The 7,779-nt window shown below is 48.3% G+C and overlaps 1 protein-coding gene and 1 pseudogene across 1 annotated transcript in view; one reads left to right on the forward strand and one right to left on the reverse strand.

The window, feature by feature from the left end:
• The window catches only part of Lyrm4 (LYR motif containing 4), a 115,389-nt gene that overhangs the window by 100,310 nt on the left and 7,300 nt on the right, over window positions 1-7,779 (forward strand). The window lies entirely within an intron of this gene.
• On the reverse strand, window positions 2,795-4,435 carry Hdac1-ps16 (Histone deacetylase 1, pseudogene 16; annotated as a pseudogene).

Here is a 7,779-nt window from a genome sequence, read left to right on the forward strand (position 1 = left end):
GCCTGTCCCCACAGACTACGCTCCACCTCAGTGGAGCAAGATCTCACATAGGAATGGGGTCCTCTCAGAGGCCCTGCCAGGCAGTCTGGCTTACACTGATATTTTTCACGGGGTGACTGTTGTGGTGTGCTCTACAATGTGACTGCTAGAGGAGGAGATATGGGGGTGGGAGGAGCACAGTGAGTCAGAAGGGACCCTGGATTGTAATGTCATCTTGCCAATGCTACACCACATGACTGAAGTCCTTGAATGTCACTCACAGCTCCCTGTGGGCCTGTGAGCAAGGTGCCACAATGTAGCCAGTGCAATCCTGTGGGCCCCGAGGACAAGGGAACCTCTCTGGGTAGCCAGCAGGAGAACAGCTATAGGAACCTGCCCACTGACACTTCTGGTCCTTTGTTTCTACTGTTTCTCAGTCTCTCTAGCATGTGTGTCATTGACGTCAGAAATGAGGGCACAGGAAAGGGACCTGCTGCCAGCGGTCAGCATCCTGTTAGGAATAGTTTGGGATAGAATGCACCCAGAGAAACTTCCAGAAAGCACTGGGTGTGCAAAATGATTGAACAAAGCCAGAAAAGCGGACACTCTCTGTGAATCATGGGGAGCTTTTGCTTCAGGCGCTTTTGAAAGGGACCAGGAAACAAGGGCATTGCATAGGCCTGAGTCTGAAAATGAGTGTGACCCTGACTCCTACCCAGAGTCTCAGCACTGACTCCTCTGTGAGACTTTTTTTTTTTCTTTTTTTCGGAGCTGGGGACCGAACCCAGGGCCTTGCGCTTGCTAGGCAAGCGCTCTACCACTGAGCTAAATCCCCAACCCCCTCTGTGAGGCTTTTACCTTTGCTTGGGTTCTGCTGTGTTCAGAACTGAGGAAAGCATGACTCTCAGTAATGACCCCTCAATTCTGGAAGCCCACAAAGTCTAAGACCCAGAGAATCACATAAAACAGTGCAGATGACAGAACTGTTCCCTGTGCTGGGCCGTTAGCAGCTGGTAACAGTGACAAACAGAACGCAGCTAAAGCAGAGAGGTAGGCTGGAGGTCTGCAGTGGTGTGAGCAGGGCTGGCCTTTGTCCTGAGCAGCTTCTCGGAGCCCGCCTTCTCATTCACCCTAACCATAGTGGTTCTGAGAGTACACAGTGAGAGCGGCCTGGTGCCCCCGCGGCCATCACAGATGCTCCCCAGAGCGGGGTACGGAGAGATAGTCAGGAGTATAGGCATACTTTTTTTGCAACCTACTTTTAATAAGGGTTCAACCTCTCCTCTAGCCAACCACCCAGCAGAGGTAGTAGAAGAAAAAGTTATTAGGATAGCGGGGAAATGAACCTGTTCAGCCATAGTTCTTTGGGAGTGAGCTTGATCTTCTTGGGCAGCAGTTCAGTCCTGTAGTAAACGCTGTTCAGGAGTTGCAGACCAGTCCTCCAGGCAGGCAGACACCAGGCACCAACCAGCAACTGTAGTTCCATCCTGAAGAAACTGCCAGGCTCGCTAACTGGCCTAAGATGAGGCTGCAGGAGCAGCAAGCTACTGCAGGAACCTCACAGGCAGTTCTAGGGCGAGCATCTCTCAGTGTTGGAGTTATCACAAATCGAGCTCAGCAATGCTATATAAGGCAAATCAATACATGCCTGTCATTAGTGAAGAATATGGAGGCAGAGCAAACCAAACCAAAGCTCAGTGCTCCTCTCCTGCTGTCTGTGGGGTCATATTTATACTCCTTCATCAAGAGTCCTTTCACGTGTCTGCTATAGCCAAACATCCTTTCCCCTGGGTCTGCCTAGGAAAACAGTCTGCTAGACATCCTTTCACCTGTTTACCCCAGCAAACATCATTTGATATAACTAACTCTCCAAAGATCTGGACGTTTCCACTTCACAGGAGTTTGCCCATGCTGGCCTGCAACCAAGGAGGGATGGTGAGCATGTGCACAGCCTTGCCACCGCTGTGTCAGGACAGGGCCTGTTGCCGAGGTGCAGGCGACCTCAGTGTTGAGTTCAAGGGCTGACGTGTACCAAGCTTGGGTCTCACCCTTAGTACAGGAGCATGACCTCCAGTGGAACATTGTCTCTGGCAGTGCGCCCAGACCCTGGTGTCACCGTGCCTGGCAAAGATCCAGGTTGGACTCTGACGTGATGTTTGGGTCTCAGGTTTTGCTCACTTCCAAGAAGGGCTGGGTGCCTGAGTTGGTTCTTCTGTCCGGATGCTTCCACCTAACAGAGCCTGTTGTGCAATGCTCCACCAGGCTTCAGTGGGGCGGCTGTGTTCGTGTCCCTGCCTTACCAGTTCTACCCCAGCCCAGCAGAGGTGGGAGAATATGCTAGAAGAACGTGCCTGTCTCCTGCTCTTTGCTTTGTTTTTCTCTTTCTGTAGAAATGTGCTGCTTCATTACAAAGAGTCTCACAAAACGAAAATATCTCAAAAAGGAAATTAGGCTAACAACGTCCACCTGCAGAATTGGGGAGGAAGGGGAATCTAAGTTTTTCTGCTTGCCCAAGACTAGTGGGAAGGTATAAAAAGAACCAATCTAAAAATGGCTGGTACTACCTAAGCCTGAATAAGGGGACCCAGAAGACCCCGCCACCCTTTCTAGCAACCCTAACCAGGGCATCTTTAGCAGAGCTCCTAAGCAGGCACGTGCAGTTCAGGGTTTTGTCTTCCAGTTTTTTTCTTTCCACTTACACCCACCATGTTCAAAACTCAAACCCGGGGCAGAATGGACAAGGGAGCTCTAGGAAGAGTTCTCCCAGCACCACTGCCCTGGGCCCTGGCCCTGGTTCCTATGTAGTCCCTGAGGACATTATATTTAATATATTTTATATAAATACACAGGGGAATAAAAAATAAAATCCAAAAGATTAAGGAAAAGTGAGGAACTCGGGGAGAAGACAGCTACAGACCTTCTCATGCCAACTTGACCTCTTCTTTGACCCCTTTGGCTTCTGGCTTCTCCTCCTTGGTTTTCTCCTCTTCTGTGACTTCTTTTTTTTTTCTCTTCTGGATCCTTCTCTTTTTCATCCTCTGTTTTGAGGCTTTTTTGAAGTTAAAAGAGTTCTTACAACTACCTTCTCCTTCCCCATCTGAACCAGAGAATCCTCCTCACAGGCTGTGGGGTTTGTCAGGGAGCAGATGGAGATGCGTTTGTCACCATCTTCCTCACCACCACTCTCCCCTGGGATGACATCCTCTGGGATGGCCTGTATTTGGATCCAGGGGCATGGGGCAGCATTCCCAAGTTCTTAAAGCACCTCTGCTTGATCTTTTCCAGCTATTATTAGTGTTCTGGTTAGTCATATTGGAACAGCTGATGTAAAGCTTAAAATTCAGTACAAAGTATTCAAAGTCATCATTGTATGGTAGCCCAGGGCCACAGCTGTTTCATAAGTCCGGCACTGAGCTGCAGTACAAATGGTGTAGCCACCTCCTTCCAGCATTAGCATAGGCAAGTTGAAACTCTTGACAAGCTCCACACACTTGGAGTGCCCTTTGATGGTCAGATTGAAGCAACCTCACTGATCCCAGACAGGGGATCTGAGCCGCACTGTAAGACCACTGCAGTAGGCTGGAACATCTGCATTGCTTTGGACATGACTAGCTTGAAAATGGCTTCATAAGGCCCATCATAGATCCCATTGCGAAGTGATAAGTTACTGGCATTAGTACTTGCCAGGCCCAATATCCCATAAGTCCTCAGTTTCCAGCAAGTATTCTCCATATTTATGAAAGGACACAGTCATGACCCAGTCCGTGGTATAGAAGGCCTCTTCCACACCATCATCATGGTGAATATCAATGTCAATATACAGCGCCCCAGCCCTGATCATAGCCCTGCCCACATGCTGCTTTTTAAGTTTCACCGAACATGCCACGAAGCCACCAATAGACACCTGACAGAGCTCAAGCCATATTGGACAGTCCTCACCAATGTTGAATCTCTGCATCTGCTCGCTGTTTTCAGGCATGTAATCTGGGCAGATGGAACACAATAATTTAATGTATTAATTGCTGTGGTACTTGGTCACCTCCTCAGCATTGGCTTTGTGAGAATGATAGACTTCCATTTTTCCATAGGGTAGGGACCATAATTAAGCAAATTGGGAGACATGCAGATTTCGTGGGTCTTCATTGGGTGGTTTTGTCATAATAGTAGTTTCCAGCATTCCCATCATAACAGTAACAGACTTTCGTCTTGGAGCCCTGAGTCTGCACCATCTCGCTCATTGCCCAGCCTCTCCCATCAGACTCCTGTCTGCTCCTGTCTCATGTTCTTAACCACCCCTCGCTACCCTGAGCGCTGGTCTAGACCAGAGTGGGAAGCATCCAGCTCTCGAGAACAGTGCATGGGCCCTTGTGTCTTACAGCAGCACCATAACCTGCAGTCTCTCCATCTCATTTGCTGTGTGGCCTTACCTTCTAGAAGGACTTGGTGAGAAACTATTCTCTGGGGTGGGTGGGTTGGTTGGTTGGTTTTAAAGAGTAGTCATTCAGTAATAATAGTAAGGGTAAGTGCTTGGCCCAAATCTCCTAAGATTACACTCCTTGTCATTTATCACCCAGGATTGCCAGAGAGAGAGAGAGAGAGAGAGAGAATGCTTGACTGCCTTCCCCTCATGCCATGGCTTCCCTAAAGGCAACTTTAGTATTGCCCAGGCAGTAACTACCTGATAAACCCCTCCCAGATTAGAGATATGGACGTGTTAGGAGCCTCTGACCCACACCTGCATCCATTCAAAACAGTCCCTGTAGCAAGAACCAAAAGCTTGTTGAAATGGGAAGCCTTTTGGCTGTGACTTCAGGCTCCTTAGAGGCCACAGTTCTCTGAGATCCCTTAAAATAGTTCTGTTCCCCTGGAACACAATGAAAGGCCCTCACATAGTGGTCTTACTTCTGTATCTGAACATCAGACATGCAGGCAGACAATGAGATGTCCCAGAAAGCTGGTGACTGCAAGTGAGAGTTATAGAACCATGCTAGCCTTTGTCCAGACCAGAACACTTTTGAGAGAAAGATCACTGACTATCACTAATCCTGCATGGACAGCCATTGTACACAGGATGCATGGATATGTTAATGAGAACACGCACACTTGTATCTGCTTTCCCTATACTTACAAGCAAAGATAACAACAATAATTGCTAGCCATGGTGTGGGATGTAAGGAGGGAAGTATATTTGGCCTTTTTTCTCTTCTTTTTTTTTTCTTTGCTGATAATTATACCTGAAAATTGCCCAGCAACACTATTCTTACTCCTACCAGGAGCAGTTACTGCACAGGAACAAGTATTATGTCACCACCTCTGTCCTCATTAAGAAGGTCCCAGTGTGTCTAACTCAGGGCTTACAGACAGAATGGACAGTGACAAGGCTGCAGTGGTGTTTCAGAGAGTGGCTGAGTGGACTGCACAGTTGGACAAGGTGTCTGGCTTCGACCTGAGCCCCAGGCCCTGGTGCTGTGCTTGCCCTTTGCAGCACAGGCCAGTGAGAGTGGGCAGCTGGGTACTTGCCCTCTGAAAAGAGGCCTCAAGCTGGAATTCCATGGGAGATTCACTAATTGATAGCTGAAAGGCGTTTTGTTGTGTTTATTGCCTTGCAAATCCCCTGTTAAGTGTAGCCATGTTGAGAGAGTGAGAGAGCTTTAAAATGTGCTTCTGAAGCTGAATGTTTGGAAGCATAAGATAAATTCAGTGCATCTTCCCAGAAATTCATGATCACCTTGGGAACACCATTATTGGATTAAAGTACACAGAAATATAAAGCAATATATGCCGTATCCTTAAGGATCTGTAGAAGATGCTTCAGAGAATGTTCTCAATGACCCCTTCAAGTCTAGTTCCAAATCCCCGAGAGTAAGACTGAGTTTGTCAGCTAATTGTTGTCTGGGTCCAGTGTGAAAGGCTCGCTGTATTGACCTCTCACCTCTGGCAAGTACCCTACTATTTTGGTTGTAGCCCAAAAATGATTTCAGATTTTCAGAGTGTTCTCTGTTTTGATATCATTGTCTTTTGGTGGTTTGTCTGTCTGGTAGTTTACTTTGCTTTGCCCCGTATCAAGTCTTCTTGTGGAGGCCAGGCTGGCTTCAAATTCAGTCCTCCTACCTCTACTAAAGGCTAGGCTCCTAAGTGTGTACTCTACATGCAGTCTCATCCTCTTCTTCCTGGTTAGCCCTATAAAGTATGCCTTTTCACGAGTTGGCTGATCTCAGTCTTCATGAAAACTCTGTGTTAGAGGCTGAGCGCCATTGCTCGCACTTGTGGCCCAAGCGTTTGGAAAGCCAAAGCAGGATCCCAGGCTTGGGGAGCCAGGACTGCATAACTAGCTGTAGTCTGCGGCTACAGTGTGACTCTGTCCAGGGGAAGGGTTAGTCTACATTTCTCAGTTTAGGCAGAAGGATAATTTGGTTATTTTGGCATTCTAAGACAGTCTCACTACATAGAGAGAGTGTTGGCCTAAAGACACTATCCCAGGCTGACAAACTGCCTCCTGGGTGCAGGAATTATAGACTTACATCACCACACACAGCCTAGAGTTTTAAGTTTTCTAGTTTATTCCTGAAGATCACATATGGGACCGTGAAAAGCACCTGGTTCCCAGTTGAGCTAAGGCTTGAAACCCCAGTGACCCTGAAGGGATGTAGGCACTTTGCCTGTCCGCAGATACAAGGCCCTGTCACTAACCACAGCCCTCCATAGATTTGTGGCCATCAGTCACATAAGGGCAAGACCCCAGTCCCCTCCACAGGTAGAAGACATGACCTGTAGTCAAAGGCTCAAGACAGATCTCCATTTTATTGAGGTAGCAAAAGACCTGGAGGCTTGGCCAATAAGTTTTCCTTCCTAGACACTCCTCCCTGCAAAAGATATTTAATCTCAGGCCCACCCTGAGAATAGGGTACAATTTTACACTTTCCTCCATGACAATAAATGTCTTAAAACCATGGACTGCCTATTTTTATCAGGATTTGCCGTGGAGAGCCATAGAGAAAGCCTTTGCCTATAGAACCACTATCTAGTCTCCCGTAGAAGGCCTCTCTGTGCTCCCAGCCACAACCACCACTAAGCTCAAACCACCTGTGGGACCAGCCAGAGTTCCCCCCTTCTCCCAGATCCGCCCTGCCCCCCATAGGCCCCCACTGTGTTCTTAGCTCTTCTTTGACATCCAGCAGTGCCTGAGTGTCCAAGAGCCTGAGAACCAGAGGGCCCCATCTTCATCGCCTGGGAACCTCCAAGTCAGCTCCAGCTGTCCCACACCTCAGACTGCGCTTTCCCACCCCTGAACAGTGCCCTGGGGCTTCCCTATGGCCCAGCACCTGCCCAGTGACAGCTGAGTTAAGCCTGATCACTCCCTGCGTCCCACCTCCCCAGAGGCCATGCCCTGTGGCAGAGGGGATTTAGAACCCTACCACCCTACAATCACATATATTTCTTTCTGTTTTTTAAATATTATTACATTTATGTGTGCATCTGTGTAGCACACAGACCCATGCTGCAAGCAGGTGTGTAAAATCAGAGGACAGCATTCGAGATCAGTTCTTCCCTTCCACCCTGTCAGTCCAGAGGCATGAACTCAGGCCGCCTTGCTTGGCGGCGTCTTTACACACGGAGCCATCTCAGCAACACCACACATTTCTGATTAAGGCTTTATTTTGGTGTGGTTTTGGTTGCTGTGACAGTTGGTACTGCACTGGCTTTTATCCTATGCTCAGTGTGGATCACTGTGATACTGGCTTCAGGGTGTGAACTGGAAGGACATGCTCGTCAGAGCAAGGACATGCCTTTCAAAACGAT

This window comes from Rattus norvegicus, chromosome 17 (genome assembly GCF_036323735.1).
Source record: "Rattus norvegicus strain BN/NHsdMcwi chromosome 17, GRCr8, whole genome shotgun sequence".
Classification (NCBI taxonomy): domain Eukaryota; kingdom Metazoa; phylum Chordata; class Mammalia; order Rodentia; family Muridae; genus Rattus; species Rattus norvegicus.